Genomic DNA, 17,666 nt, shown 5'->3' with positions numbered 1-17,666 from the left:
TCTCGTCGTTCAAACAAGATCCCGTTCTGAAATAAATAATGCAGACGAATCGCCCCATTATCTCTGTTGTGCCATTTCTCCTTTATGTTTCTCAGTACATTGTTCTTATCCTGCCCCTGTACAGCTTTACGCAAGGATGTGGACACGATGTATTGGAAAGCACATTCTTCAAGTATAAAAAACTGAAGTTGTTTTCTCCAGTCTCGTCGTCCTCTTTCGAATTGTCTAATCCTATGGGCATGCGCGACAGCGCGTCTGCGATCATCTTCTTTTCGCAAGGAATGTACTCAATAGTAAAATCAAATTCTTAGAGAAATAAAGTCCAGTGGGACAATCTCCCGTGCCGCAGTTTTGTGCTCATTAAAAATTATAGAGCCCGGTGGTCCGTGAACACACTAGCCGGCCAAACAAAAAATTCCGAAATTTCTTGAATGCCCAGACGATTGCAAGTTCTTTGAGTTGCTTGAAAGAGTAGTTTTTCTCCGAGCGCGAGAGCACTCTACTGCCAGAGGAAATTGTGTTCCAAGAAGACGGGTCATCCTCACCGTCTGTTTGAAAGAGAAGTGCGCGTAAGCCAGACAAAGAACTGACCGTCATGAAACAAAATCTCTTCGTCGGATCAGGATGTGACAGAAACCGTGCGTTGATTAGTGCATTCTTTATACTATTAAATTTCTCATGTGCCTCCTGGTCCCAATCCCATACGGTGTTTTTGCCTACCAAGGTGCAAAAAGAGGGGTGGCAAGTACACTCATGTTTACAAACCGCTTATAGAAATTGCAGAGGCCTAAATATGCTCTCAAGTGCTTCTTATTTGTCGGCGATGCGCACTCCGCTGTCGCTGCAGTTTTCTCAGCGTCCGGTCATATTCCATAGGCCGATACAATATGCCCTAGGAACTTTATTTCTTTCTGTCCAAACTGATCCTTTGAAACGAATATGCCATGCGCATTGGAGCTTTGGATGAGCAATGCGTTTGAAGTACGTGTTCGTAAACTGTTTATGTTTCATAACGAAGTATCGAATGACGCACCAAAGTTGGTGGAGCCATCTTTACAAGATAACGTAGACTCTTCTTTTTTTTTAAATTTATTGTAACATGGCCCCTAGCTGCCCAGTTATTTGGCCAACTACGTTGTTATTTACTATCTTAACGAACTACAGAAATACGGACATGTAAATAATAGCCGGCCGGTGTGGCCGAGCAGTTCTAGGCGCTTCAGTCCGGAACCGCACTGCTGCTGTGGTCGCAGGTTCGAATCCTGCCTCGAGCATGGATGTGTGTGATGTCCTTAAGTTAGTTAGGTTTAAGTAGTTCTAAGTTCTAAGGGACTGATGACCTCAGATGTTAAGTCCCATAGTGCTCAGAGCCATTTGAACCATATTCCTCCAAAATTACTACCACTAATTACAGATTTAAACAGCTTTTCACTTCTGCCCTTTCTCTATATACCCTTAGCAAATTTAAACTTCTCTCGTTTCCAAATATGCGGCAGCAACGACCGTAACGTTCTACCGTACCAACGCCAATCAGTCTCACTAGAAACACACTCCTCTTCCATATACCAATTCCTACGAACTTCATTACACAAACTATACCCATCCACACTATTTAATTCAGACCTCTCTAAATTTTCTGTTAGTTCTTCCACACATTTCGCTGAATCACTACGTACAATATGCACAACTTTACTGTTTTTCCTCTCCAAAATATCGACACTTGCAGCTTCAAGAAAATTACTCATCAATTCACTGTTAAACACTTTATCTTCCTGAAATAATACATCGATGCCTAAGCCATCATCACCATAAATATTCATCTCAGCAACCTTACCTGCTGATACACCATTTAAATCACTACATAAATTCACATCAGAAACCGTACTTTCCTCCGTCGACAAATTAACTTTACGTGAATCGTACACAACTTTATTCTCCACCGCTACATTACACAAATTGCTGATACCTTGTCGTACAATTTTGGGACTTTCAGACTTGCTAAATTCTGCTGTGATCGGACAAAAATCAGCACACACTGCCATTTCTACACACTTTTCATCCAGATTAACCCTCGATCCTACTTTACATACATTCTCACATTCATACTCTGACAAACGTATTAGATCCACACATTCATCAATAAGTTTCGTTTCGCCTTCATTCATGACTAGAAGCGCGTAAATTCCTTCCTCTAACGTATCAATACCAGTAGCTTTTACATCATTACATAAATTACTGCGCCGATACATTTTTAACTTCAACAGCTGACGAGACCAATGCTAAGCCTCCCTTAGTAACACTGACTCTTTCCGCCGAAACACAATCACTCTCATTTGCAGCTGACGAGACCAAAGCTACGCCGCCTTCACTAACGTCGACGCTTTTCGCCGACTCACAAATATTTGCTACTACAACATCTTCCTTACTGTAGCTGCTACTCTTTGCTAATACCTCTTCAGAACTCTCCACACAACTTGCTTTCGCAAAATTCATCTCCTCTTTAACTGAATCTTCCCAATCATCACCATTCACACACTCATTCATTACACATTCATAACTTACATCATTCCCTGCAAATTTATTCCCATTACTTTTACTTAAATCTCTCACAAATCTATGCTTCTGCCGTTCGCACCTGCTTTTATTGAAAGAGCCACCTATATAGTCTTTGTCTTTAACATACTCCATATTACGTATTTGTTGCCTTTCTCCAAACCTATCAAAATTCCTATCATTACATTATCTCCAGTCCTTTTCATCGCCTGTTCAGATCGCTATACCCGGACCTGAGATGTGGCGAACATCAGTTTCCCGACCGGTTGTTACGTGATTGCATTTCGAGCGAATTTCCCTCGTCAAATCTGCGTTCTTTACTTGGGTCCCGTTTCTGGAAGGTACCACTCCTGTTCGTTCTCCGACCATTCTGCTCATTCCAGCAACTATCTCCCTGAGAATTCCTTTGATTCCTCTCATGATTATTATTTTGGTGATGGTTATCAGGATTCTCATTTTGATAACTACCACCCGGTTTGCTCTGAGGTTTGAACTTCAAAGCCCTCTCTAATTTTTCTACAAATTCTAGAAATTCGTTCACTGAATCACATGGACTATGGACAAGATCCCAATGCAAATTTGAGGGTAATCGCCTTTTTAACGTAATGGTTTCCTTTAAAACCACCAAAGGATGTATCACATGCATTAGCGTGCCAAGTTCGCACTTGCAAAAATCTCTCATCGTCCTATTACCGTACCTGTAACTCGGCCCGTTTAAAAATTCGTTTTGGACCCGCTTCTGCTTTGCCTCGCTCCAAAATGTATTCAAAAAACCCATTTCGAACTCTTCATACGATTCGCACGAACTACCCAAGACTGTGGGTCTCCCTCCAAATGCCGTTTAACGTATTTCATTTTCGCTTCGTCCGACATGCCATGAGCAAAAGCGTCCCTACACACAGCCAAGAAATTTACTGGGTGATATCTTCCGTCATCTGTGTAACAATTCACGGACCTGGTATTTGCCCAAGGGATATTTGTAATCGGCGTGGCCTGTTGGAAGGCTAACGAATTTAAATCACTTTTTATCTGTTGCATTTGTTTTTTAAATTCATTTTCACACGTGATACTGGACTCTATTTTATCTTTAATTTTGCCCACTTCTTTCCCTCCCTCACCTACACGATTGCCAATGTCACTAATTGCTAAATTTATACCACATTTATGAGCATCTTGCACTTTTATACCGCTATATACCTTGCCCCCAAGTTCCGTCTGTATCTTATCCATTTTTTCCTCAAGATCTTTTTTCACTGTTTCGATTTTAGATTTTACTATTGCAACTTCGTCTGTAATTTTCCCCATATCCACTCGGACACATTTTAATTTATCACCAATTGCTTTTCCAAGATTACCCATACTTTTTCCAACTTCCTCTTTCACAGCGAAATCTATTGCAGTTCACATTGTACCCATATCAGTCCCAACTGTATCCGTAACTGTTTGAATTGCGCTGATATTATTTGCCATTGTATTCATGTTATTTACCATTGTACTGATACTATTTCCCATTGTATTAATATTATTTCCCAATTCCTGGATTATTTGCATTAGCTGAGACATCATATCTCCCCCACATTCATTCCCCTTGCCTGAATTCCTACTAACAAGGGAACCTCCCCAACGCACCCCCCTCAGATTTAGTTATAAGTTAGCACAGTAGATAGGCCTTGAAAAACTGAAAACAGATCAATCGAGAAAACAGGAAGAAGTTGTGTGGAACTACGAAAAAAATAAGCAAAATACGCAAACTGAGTAGTCCAAGCGCAAGATACGCAATATCTAGGAGAACGGGAGCTGAGGAGCACCGTGGTCCCGTGGTTAGCGTGAGCAGCTGCGGAACGCGAGGTCCTTGGTTCAAGTCTTCCCTCGAGTGAAAAGTTTACTTTCTTTATTTTCGCAAAGTTATGAGCTGTCCTTTCGTTCACTGACGTCTCTGTTCACTGTAATAAGTTTAGTGTCTGTGTTTTGCGACCGCACCGCAGTACCGTGCGATTAGTAGACGAAAGGACGTGCCTCTCCAATGGGAACCGAAAACATATGATCGCAAGGTCATCGGTCAACCAATTCCTCCACAGGAAAACACATCTCATATATTCTATACGACACTGGTGACGGCATGTGCGTCACATGACAGGAATATGTTGTCGACCCACCTAACTTGTACACTTGGCGAATGGGTAAAAAGATTCTTCTACCTTGCCCGATTTGGGTTTTCTTGTAGATGTGATAATCACTCCCAAAAAAGTGATGAAAACATAAGAGTTTGTCACATAAACTGCAACAAATGAATGCAACAGTTTCACAGTCGCACTTTTCCCTGTGCTCTGTCAAAACATATTTTTTTAACTTTTTCAAATTTTTCCGTGTGTAGGCCGTCAAATCCTGCATATGTCCAAGCAAATCTCAACATGTCCTGGAATTTTGGAGAGCGAAGTTGATTTTGTGTGAGTGCCTGAACTTTGATAATGGTCTGAAAATAAAAAATTAAAATCTTCACTAGAGGGAAGACTTGACCCAAGAATCTCTCGTTCCGCAACTGCTAACGCTAACCACGGGACCACGGCGCTGCTGAGCTTACATTCTCCTTGATGTTGCCTATGTTGCGCATGGACTACTCAGTTTGTATATTTTGCTTATTTTTTCATAGTTCCACACAACTTCTTCCTCTTTTCTCGATTGATCTGTGTTCAGCTTTTCAAGGCCTATCCACTGTGCCAACTTATAAGGAAATCTGATGGGGGTGCGATGGGGAGGTTCCCTTGTAAGTACAATTTCACACTCTCATTTCGGACTAACGAGCTCACTTCCGTTTCCAGAATTACACATATTACGTGCCTGTTTTATATCCGCGGGATCTATAAGTGGAACTTGAACATATGAGTCAAATACTATCTCACCATTTGTGCATGCACTTCTGATCTGAGATGGTTCCCTGTGTCATGGTGATGCCGACGCTTGTAGTGGAAGTCGACACTGAAGACTGCCCTGGAGTACTCGAAGACACTGCCGTCATATTGCTGTTGATCTGCGTCCGCCACTGGAGAAGTCGCCTGATGTAGTTGTAGCTGCTGCCGGTTACCACGTGTTCCAACCGTCTCCGATACCGCTGTCCGTTAAACGCACTAACCGCTACTGTTCCCTGCACTCAACTTATTTAGGCATTGAGCCCCCACGCAAAAATCCTTTAAAGTGATAGATTAGGACCTCTATCGATAGTATGTGTTAGTTGTGAAATTTACTCTGTGATTTCACTATTTCCAGAAACCAACTTGCGGGAAAAAAACGATCTCACACTGTATTTTTTGAGAGGTTCACTCTACAGACGTCTCTACTGGTTTTGCAAAGGTTTTTACACTTCGCATAGTACGCTGAATAACAGAGAGCAAAGGAATTACCACTTTGCAGGGCACAAATCATGGACAAGCCCCCAATTGCGACCTTTCAGTTAATAAATGATGTGAAGGTGTGTGGCCCTCAACTACGTACCCTCTGACTCAGAGTAGAAATATTAGAAGTTTTGGCTGGTTTCGTTGTCTATGGGCTGGGATACGTAGTTGCCGCATTACAAGCCAAGTACTGCTGAGTCTACAGTATACAATATGAACAGACACATGAATCGAATGGTCGAAGGTTTCTATCACTCGGCAACTGCGAATTTTTAATGCAACATAGTAATTTATAAATGAAAGACTGCTATTAAATGAAATCTGCAGGTACTATCTTCACGACTTTAAATAATGAGTACGATAGCAGAAGTATCTTTTAGAATGCCGTTTATTACTGCAAAATACTTATTGGTTTCGATGGTTCAGCAATTGAATAAAATATAAGTTGAATAACAGGGAAACAATAGATTCCTACTTCATGTAATTAGTTATGAACAACAACATAGATCGCAAGATATTCACTTCTAAACGCATACTATGTCTTCACTACAGAAGCCACGACAATCTCACAAGTGCACAAATTGGCACTACGAAACACACTACTGGTCATTAAAATTGCTACACCAAGAAGAAATGCAGATGATAATCGGATATTCATTGGACAAATATATTATACTAGAACTGACATGTGATTACATTTTCACGCAATTTGGGTGCATAGATCCTGAGATATCAGTACCCAGAACTACCACCGCTGGCCGTAACAACGGCCTTGATACACCTGGGCATTGAGTCAAACAGAGCTTGGATGGCGTGTACAGGTACAGCTGCCCATGCAGCTTCAACACGATACCACAGTTTATCAATAGTAGTGGCTGGCGTATTGTGACGAGCCAGTTGCTCGGCCACCATTGACCAGACGTTTTCAATTGGTGAGAGATCTGGAGAACGTGCTGCCCAGGGCAGCAGTCGAACATTTTCTGTATCCAGAAAGGCCTGTACAGGACCTGCAACATGCGGTCGTGCATTATCCTGCTGAAATGTAGGGTTTCGCAGGGATCGAATGAAGGGTAGTGCCACGGCTCGTAGCACATCTGAAATGTAGCGTCCACTGTTCAAACTGTCATTAATGCGAACGAGAGGTGACCGAGACGTGTAACCAATGGCACTCTATGCCATCACGCCAGGTGATAACGCCAGTATGGCGATGACGAACACACGCTTCCAATGTGCGTTCACCGCGATGTCGCCAAACATGGATGCGACCATCATGATTGTTGTCTTGCAAACGTCCCCATCTGTTGACTCAGGGATCGAGACGTGGCTGCACGATCCGTTACAGCCATGCGGGTAAGATGCCTGTCATCTCGACAGCTAGTGATAGGAGGCAGTTGGGATCCAGCACGGCGTTCCGTATTACCCTCCTGAACCCACCTATTCCATATTCTGCTAACAGTCATTGGATCTCGACCAACGCGAGCAGCAATGTCGCGATACGATAAACCGCAATCGCGATAGGCTACAATCCGACCTTTATCAAAGTCGGAAACGTGATGGTACGCATTTCTCCTCCTTGCACGAGGCATCACAACAACGTTTCACCAGGCAACGCCGGTCAACTGTTGTTTGTGTATGACAAATGGGTTGGAAACTTTCCTCATGTCAGCACGTTGTAGGTGTCACCAACCTTGTGTGAATGCTTTGAAAAGCTAATCATTTGCATATCACAGCATCTTCTTCCTGTCGGTTAAATTTCGCGTCTGTAGCACGTCATCTCCGTGGTGTAGCAATTTTAATGGCCAGTAGTGTATTTCTATTTCCCGTTACCACGCGCAAAACTGCTCCACTCTCCAAGGCTTTCCTGCGACTGTGCGTCCGTCGCTCCGTACTGTCCAGGACTCTCTCTTGTCCTCTCCCATACTTTTCTTTGCCATACTGTTCCTCATGCCGCACTGTCCAGCACTGCCCCCCCCCCCTCCCCCACTTCCATACAGTCTTTCCATATCTTCTTCTTGGATCGATCGCTGTGACTGGCTAGAGCGCTCCCGCCCTGTCTCTAAGCCAACTCACACTCACAAACATAATGAAACACATTCGAAATACTGGATTTACATTTAAATAATTTGAAATTAAATAAATATTCCTACAGCTGGACCATAAACACTCTCTAACACACATTATTAAATACATAAACAGATTAAATAAAGGTCAGATGTTAAGTCCCATAGTGCTCAGAGCCATTTGAACCATTTTTTTTATTAAATAAACATATATCAAAGGAATTGAACAGAAGTAAGCCAGTAACCTAATGTCTCTGTAAATAATTGACCAGTTTCTTCATGAATAGCATATAACGGATATAAACGAAGACATAGATGAATAAATATATTTATAAGCATGCTGTCACCGTTTTTTCGTGTAACTGTCGAGTACTTATGGCCTGACGCGATCGATAGTAACCGGCCACTTTTACCTCCTATAACTATGTACTATTCAAGTTAGATGCCTGTAATTTATACCAATTTAGGTTTACACTAATAGCTTTCTAAAGACATGTCGATCGACAAAATCGGATGAACTGTTTAGATTTTGGAAATTCGTTGCTCGGTGTTACTTTTATAATTTATCGTCAGATACTAAACTTGAAACTAATACAGATATTGAAAATCTGATTACACCGTCAGAATCGTTGTGCAAATAATGGTAGTGTACATGTTTCTTTTTGAGGTATCATGATTCATTTCTATACGATCTGTGAATGGTCTGCCGTTTCACGAAGTCCGCCATCTTTGGCACTCTCGGCATACAAGTCTCTTTCATCGACACAGCGTGACCAAGGAATTCCCAGCCACGTGGTCGATGTGTAAGGTCCCCACAGCAAATACCCTCTACCACGCACCAATTAATCATTTTCAATCAAACCATCCACATTCATTCACTTTGGAAAAGTTATCTGATCTGATTTTCTCGTAATATATGCGGCGACAGCTCGTCGACGCCAATGCATTTTCTAGTGCATTTATTCTTTGAAATAACAGAGATGCATATATGCATTCTCCATGGTTGTTAGAGTAGTAACTAGGACAGCTTCTGGAGTATCTGTTGAGGGATTGACGTGTTTCTGAGAGATACATATTCTGCTTTTTTTCTCGCTAAAGCGAGCCAATTAACATTTGTGCCGCTAGTGCTTTGTTTTGAAGAGAAAGAGATTGTAAAAGGAAAATAAATAAGGCGTGGAATCACCGGAGATCTGGACATGTAATGGAGATGGATTTAATACACGATTTCCTCCATAAATAAGGTTTGTGACTTTTTTGTTCTGGAATGAATGAACGAATGAGTTTTTTTCTGAATCATTTGTTGATCACGTTGGCCCTGTAATTAGTGGGGTAAGTTTCAGCTGTGTCGAAGAGAGCCTGCAATCACTGAGTCTGTGTTAAATCGTCCAAAAAGGCTTTGTAGACATCTGGAATTCGCAATCTTTCGTAAAAGGAACAAATTGTCCAAACGATTGATTCTCCCGACTGACTGCAGTGCTTAACAGTAATAATAAATGTAAAGATCTCTTACAGCAAGCCAGCCGCTGATTACCAAGACGAAGGACTCCACCGAACATTCTATTTGGCTAATTCTTTTAATCACTATATCACGTAATGAAATCTTATATTAAAAACTATACATAGATAAAGGAGAGAAAGAGAGAGAGCGAATGAAAATAGAGATAATACTAATAATCCTCCATTAGTCTAATTTTTCGCCTGTCTTATCACGGATCAGCCAAGAACTGGGAGGGCCTTACTTTACTGTATAGACTTATGTGTGAAGGTGAAGGGATCTTAAAAGACAACAGATACACGTCTACACAGACAAGACATTACACAGAGATAGCGGCTAGCTGCATGGATCATTTAACCTTAGATTAAAGAGACGGCAACTTATTATCCGAACATTAAAATGTTAAAGATGGACCACGTGGTCCGGCCGTTGTGAGGCATCATGCGGTCGCTAACGAGCTGCGGTTTGCCGAGCGGCCCCAGCGGTGGCCGCCAACTCTGAACTTAGTATATTTTCAGGGCGCCACGACTCGCCCGTTACCTCACAGCTTGTATTATGTCCTGTACAACATTTTTTCTCATTTCTACACTGATACGATTGATGGCATTCACATGCGTTTTTTCGAATCTAGAATTCGACCCATATTTAATCTATTGAGCTCTTTAACATCCAGGCGAATGGCTGCTCGAAACATGCAGCGCGGCATGGACGCAGACCGGTAGAAGCGTTATTATGTTACAGGGGACATTCAGCTGGGCTTCCATGGGACCTGCGGTAGTAATCGAAGGCACCATGTCAGCTCTGGACAACGTGAACATTATTAGGGACCACCTGTAACCCCTTATGCTTGATTTTTTCCTCAACAGCGATTGCACCTTCCAGCAGGATAACCGTCACTGCTGCAAGGCCAGAATAGTGCTGCAGTGGTTTGAGGAGCATGATAGTGAACTTGTGTTGATGTCTTGGCCATGAAATTCGGTTTATCTGAATCCGATGAAACCCAACTGGTACGCCATCCGCGCCCACAAACCAACCGCTCGTAGAACCCATTTGTGATTCATAGTTGTTAAAAGGTTGATTCTCTTTTGCAACAATTCAGACAGTGCGGAAGATTCTTGCTGTAACTTCTTTCTCTTTTGATATGGTTTTCAAACAAACGTTTTCCAATGTTTCTTGATGGGACTCTGCTAAATTTTAATATTTTACAGCTGCTCCGTGCATGGAACAGTCTTTATGATCAAATATCTTTTCTTCTCAGCGCTGTTTAGTGCTAGGCTCGATTTTTCCCAAAAATAATGAGATAACACCCAGTCCATTGCTGAAATGTTTTCATACCAGTCTTTATTTTTTTTTTCGGCGTCCCGAGATCTAACTTTTCGGCAAACCTCAAGCCCAATTTTTGTTGTGTACAATAAGCCTACTGTTTATCTTATAAAACTCGCTCTCTTGTTCAAAAATTCAACAGTCTCTCCACTGTTTGTCACTTTCTTCTAAGTCCTCAATGGAAGAAAATGGAGTGACACTGGATTAAACAGGCAATGGTTACTCCGTTTGAACTGTTTCCACTGGCTGCGGCGGGAATTTTTCAGCTTCTTTGTATGGTTTTTGTTTTGTAGGTATTTTTACTGAAATAACTAGTTATTTCATTCATTGTGCGCACTTTGATTTTACAAGCTTACTCTAGAGAACTTAAAATGGTTCAAATGGCTCTGAGCACTATGGGACTTAACATCTGCGGTCATCAGTCCGCTAGAACTTAGAACTACTTAAACCTAACTAACCTAAGAACATCACACACATCCATGACCGAGGCAGGATTAGAACCTGCGACCATAGCAGTCGCGCGGTTCCGGACTGAAGTCTAGAGAACTGAGCAAGCACAACAGAGCAGTGGCAGGTAGAGCAGGTACTTAACACACCAAGCCAAGTCGAACGGAATAGATTGACTGGCTGACATATCGCAGTTTAGCGCAGCCCGTGCAGAGTGGTAGACCAGGAAGGAAGGGGGAAGAAGAGTCAGCTGGGCATGCAGCCATCTCCCACTGCCCGCCACTGCATAAGTCTAGATAAGTACAGTCTAGTCCCGCACCAAACAGGCATAGTTTCGCATAGCTTCAACCACAGCAAAAGTTCTATCGTACCTAGTTTCAAAATCGGCGGTTCTGATTTTTTTTTTTTCGTTAGAAGCACCGGTGCAGCGTACCGGTGCGTAACGTCACAAAGCCCTAAACTATAACCGTCTACTTTCTACAACGTACCACAGTGGTGTAGCGAACGTCGAAACGAACAGTTTTACATTGGAGACTTGTAAACCAGGCAAAATTGTAAAACTGGCCTACAAAATCCACCTAAACTACTGCTCACGCGCACTACGTGAAATTTTTAATATCCATTCTCCCTCCCACGCCACTGGCTTCGTTAACATCAGTAAGTAAACGAACATGTATTGGGTTGGTACATAAGTTAGTAACGTTTTTCCATAAGTTTAATTAAACAACGGGTACACACAGCAGAGACGTTAATGAATAATATCCTTCACTATTTACAACAGTCTGCCAACACTGTGTAACTTTTCCATTCCGCGACTGCAGAAATCACGTAGTTTAGAGGCGAAAAACTCGTCGAGGCATATTCGAAGTGCATTTTCATCGGGAAAGGAAGATCCTTGAAGATTATTCGATAGAGATCGGAAACGGTGAAAATCTGAGGGCGCAAGGGTGGGTAAGGAGTGACTTCCCCATCCCAACATCTGTATGGTGTTTTTGTCAGTCTAGGAGAATGCGAGCGGGCGTTATCGTTCTTGGACTGCGTCTACGAGGCATCTCAGTTGTTGGCCAAAATATCAGCAGTGATGGTTACATCTCAAGATTAAAATAATTTTAGGCTCACGGGTTTCTATCGCAAATTTGGGGACAATCAGGCACTCAATGCTCAGGCATTGCTGGGATTAACTAAAAAGAATGCCACTCGGTTGTGGACCAAAGAGTGTGGAGAAGAGTTTCAAAAGATCAAAGATGAATTATGTAACAGTATCGTGTTAGCCCACCTGATTTAAATGAGCCATTCTGCATTTTTCCAGACAGATCGGAATATTGTTTAGGGGCTGATCTTTGCCAGTTTATTGAAAATAGTGGGAAAATAGAAAAGAAGACGATATGTTTTGCTAGTAGAGTATTAAATAAATGGGAAAGAAATCTGGAAATTTGTGGCAAGGTCTTATGGGACCAAACTGCTCAGGTCATCGGTCCCTAAGCCTACACACTACGTAATCTAACTTAAATTAACTTACGCTATGGACAACACACACACACCCATGCGCGAGGGAAATGGGAAAGAGAACATTCTGTCACAGAAAAGGAGGCTTTGGCAGTAGTCTTTGCATTCAAGAAATTTAGGTATTATGTCATGAGCAGAAAGGTTAAGGTTTAAACGGATCATAAAGCATTATCTTTCCGTGTGGATTGCAGACTGAGACGCAACAGATTGACCGGATAGGCCACTGCTCTCCAGGAGTATGCTGAAAATCATAAATGGTATTTTTTAGCAAGAAGTTCATGATGTAATGAGTACATAGTTAAAGTTTTTCGATAGAATTAAGATGAGAAAGTATATGTTTAGCATTAGTACGTCAATGGTTTTGGTTAATTGGTGTGATATTTTAGGAACAACAATTTCCTGGTTCTTTTAAAGTATTTCCATGACTAAGAGAGTAGGGGTGCTACTGAGAGATTAGAAACTACAATTTTTTTTTCAAATTTGGGGCAAAATTTTTTCATTTCCAAACTCGTTCGTTGTCTTCGAGAACAGGTCAGTTTTGGAAATCAAAGAAGGAGGGGGGTGTGTGATATTCCTGGCTCTGGTCGCTAGTATTTTATTTTGCTAGAAGTTCGCCTTGATGCAGTTGGATACACGTGAAATAACATATGGTACAAAAGTGGAGTGAGGTACAAGCAACAGATGGTAAAGTATGTACCAATCCCGCCGTGGGAGAGTCCGCCAATTGTACTGAACTTGCTTCTGATTGGTCGACACATTCAGGAGCTAGGCGCCAAAACGCCTAACTTCTCTTATTAATTATTTATATATTTTTTATTGTATTTGATCCAGTTTTTAGTATGACAGTCTCTCATGGTTACCCTACGAGTCTATCGCTTCTGTTTATTACATTTTACTAGTTTTGAAAAAACATAAGGGTAACGATGTGGAAACCGAAGTGCTTCGGACATCTTCGAGTCGCTTTGGCGCTCCTGGGAGACAAAGTACGTCGGCTGCGCTAGTCACTCTGTTTTGGGCGTTCTGAAGCGACGGACATGTCTTACACTGTATCGGAAGTTGGATGGAAAAGTTACCGTACAATTAAGAAAGCTATGTCGATTGTTGCAAAAGACAGTTTAAAATGTGTGAATATTTAAATAATAACCAAACAGGATGCATTAAAGAGTAGTGTCGCCTACCATCTTTATCAGTTCTACAGATCTTGCGCTCTGTAGATACAGAGACTAACCTGGGCAAGTGGCATCCCATAAAAAAGCACAATCATAGGTGCAAGTTAAAAGTGTAACAGCCTCCGCCGAAGAAGATCCCACGACCGACGAGCTGTCTTCTGCGCTGAGGACACAACTTCAGAAGACGACAGGTAGGTGGAAAGAACGGTTAGAGTCTCTTATTCAATCTCTCCAGGCCTCTCCAGCTTCCAGATCTGGCTTCCAATAGCCACATAACTATTGTCACCAGTAACGGTACAGAATAGGAATGGTCGGTGGTGTTCACAAGCCAATTGATGCGAGCAAACAAAGACGCTGATTTTTGTGATTTTGGCTTAGAGCATGCGGTACCGCGCAAATGTTGCACTATGGTGGAATGACCACAGTTCATTACATCTGCCAGTACTCGATTACACTGACGTATATCATTGTGGGTTAATGCGTTAAACGATCTTGGGGGTCTTGCTGAACGTTGAGAGTCACCAATGTCAAAACGATCCCCCTTAAAAAGAGAAAACAATCTTCTTGCCGTGTTCTGTCCATTGGCATTATCCCCATGCACAGCGCAAATGTTTCTGGCTACCTCCGCTGCTGTCACCCTCCTATTGAACTCAAATAGAAGAATACACTGATTAGCCAAAACAATATCACCACCTACGTAAAAGCGTGTTGGCTCACTTTTGAAACGCAATTCAGCAGTGATTCTGCATGCCATGGGTTCTACAAGTATTTGATAGTCTTCCAGAGGTTTGTAGCACCAGATGCCTACGTACAGATCACACACTTCCCATAATTTACGAGCGGTTGGTTTGTGGGCGCGGATGGCGTCCCAGTTGGGTTTCATCGGATTCAGATAAACCGAATTTCATGGCCAAGACATCAACACAAGTTCACTATCATGCTCCTCAAACCACTGCAGCACTATTCTGGCCTTGCAGCAGTGACGGTTATCCTGCTGGAAGGTGCAATCGCTGTTGAGGAAAAAATCAAGCATAAGGGGTTACAGGTGGTCCCTAATAATGTTCACGTTGTCCAGAGCTGACATGGTGCCTTCGATTACTACCGCAGGTCCCATGGAAGCCCAGCTGAATGTCCCCTGTAACATAATAACGCTTCTACCGGTCTACGTCCATGCCGCGCTGCATGTTTCGAGCAGCCATTCGCCTGGATGACGGCGTATCTGGACACAACTATCGACCTGGTTTAACAATAAACAGGATTCATCCAACCAGACGACACGATTCCGTTGATTCGCGGTCCAATCTCGATTACCCCCTGCTCACTGTAATCACAATTGTGGGATGTTGTTGGGTCAACAAGGGAATACGTAGGGGTCCTCTGTTGCGGAACACCATGTTCAATACTGTGCGCTTAACGGTTTTCTCCAAAACACTTGTGCTTGCGCTGGCACTGTCCTCTGTCGTCGCCGGCCGCGGTGGTCTCGCGGTTCTAGGCGCGCAGTCCGGAACCGCGCGGCTGCTACGGTCGCAGGTTCGAATCCTGCCTCGGGCATGGATATGTGTGATGTCCTTAGGTTAGTTAGGTTTAAGTAGTTCTAAGTTCTAGGGGACTGATGACCACAGCTGTTAAGTCCCATAGTGCTCAGAGCCATTTGAACCATTTTTTTGAACCTCTGTCGTCAGATCTGCCACAGATCGCCGCCTATCTTGCTTCAGAGAGCGGGCAAACCACCAATCCCTATGTTCTGTGATGAGGTATGAACACCCAACTTCTTGTCGCCTACTCGTGGTTTCAGCATTCTTCAACCACTTTTCACAGATGCTCACGATAGTAGCACTCCAACAGCCGACCAGCTTCGCCTTTACCGAAAAGCTCACTCCAAAGCACTGGACGACAACAATCTGGCAGTTGTCAAACACGCTTCAGTCGGCGGATTGCCGCATTTGCGCCACGTATTGTCGCTAGAATGATTCCCCATTTGTCACTGCTCCGCTCATACACTTTTCTTACCGTATCACGTGCCCTCAGCGACACCAGACAGCATGCAATCTAGCGGCGGGCAGTTGTCGTAATGTTTTGGCTCATGAGAGTACATATATATATATATATATATATATATATATATATATATATATATATATATATATATATATATATATATATATATATATATATATATATATATATATATGAAGATGGTATCTGTTCTTTTGGACATGTCTGAAGACATTGTATTTTCATCAGTGTATATCGGAAATATTCTGGTTTCTCCATTTGAAGTAGTTTTCCGACTTGATAGACCACAAGTGTCAGTATCAAGCTGTTCGTCTAGACTTACTCTACACTATTGTGGTACACTGTAAACCTCAAACTGGCCTAGAAAAACTACGTAAGCCACAGCGCATGCTCGTCGACCGAATTTTTCAACATTCTCGCGCTCTCTTCGCACAAACCATTAGCCCTAGAGAAAAAAATGAACAGGACCTTTTTTGTAGGAAATTAAATTTAGTTTAATTTCGTACTGCCACACGTTTTCGCTGGAAGATGCGGTTTTCGAGTTATTCAAGAAAAACGTACAACCGTGATATTAAATGTGTTCTGTCTCGGAAAACATTCGGAGTAGGGCATACGTCCATATGAAGTTTTTCGTTCAGAATCACTAATATTTTCACCCCTCAATGCTTGTACCTTTTCTCCTGACTCACCCTGTATATATAGGTTAGATTTCTTCTATGTTTTAGTTATTCAAATTAACGAGACTACCACGACATAACCGATGTTACACACAATAATTCTGACAACATCAACTAAAAGACCACATCCAGTGCCGCAAGGATAATGTTCACTTGTATTTTGATATATTATTTTTAAATTTTTTATTTTCCGACGCAAATTTCGAAAATTCGCAAAGACATAACTTTACCACATAAACTAAGTTCAAGCAACCACTTGATTCACCGTGAAGATGTGGATCGAATGAGGCATTTGGATTTATTGTAACATTTAATACGTAGAAACTAGAATTTTACTATACAGGGTGGTCCATTGATAGTGACCAGGCCAAATATCTCACGAAATAAGCATCAAACGAAAAAACTACGACCGAAACTCGTCTAGCTTGAAGGGGGAAACCAGATGGCGCTATGGTTGGCCCGCTAGATGGCGGTGCCATAGGTCAAACGGATATCAACTGCCTTTTTTTAAATAAGAATCCCCATTTTTATTACATATTCGTGTAGTACGTAAAGAAATATGAATGTTCTAGTAGGACCACTTTTTTCGCTTTGTGACAGATGGCGCTGTAATAGTCACAAACGTATAAGTACGTGGTATCATGTAACATTCCGCCAGTTCGGATGGTATTTGCTTCGTGATACATGACCCGTGTTAAAATGGACCGTTTACCAATTGCGGAAAAGGTCGATATCGTGTTGATCTATGGCTATTGTGATCAAAATTCCCAACGGGCGTGTGCTATGTATGCTGCTCGGTATCCTGGACGACATCATCCAAGTGTCCGGACCGTTCGCAGGGTAGTTACGTTATTTAAGGAAACAAGAAGTGTTCAGCCACATGTGAAACGTCAACCACGACCTGCAACAAATGATGATGCCATGTAGGTGTTTTAGCTGCTGTCGCGGTTAATCCGCACATCAGTAGCAGACAAATTGCGCGAGAATCGGGAATCTCATAAACGTCGGTGTTGAGAATGCTACATCAACAT

Source organism: Schistocerca serialis, chromosome 3 (assembly GCF_023864345.2).
Source record: "Schistocerca serialis cubense isolate TAMUIC-IGC-003099 chromosome 3, iqSchSeri2.2, whole genome shotgun sequence".
Lineage (NCBI taxonomy): Eukaryota > Metazoa > Arthropoda > Insecta > Orthoptera > Acrididae > Schistocerca > Schistocerca serialis.
Note: the sequence above shows the minus strand (reverse complement) of the source record.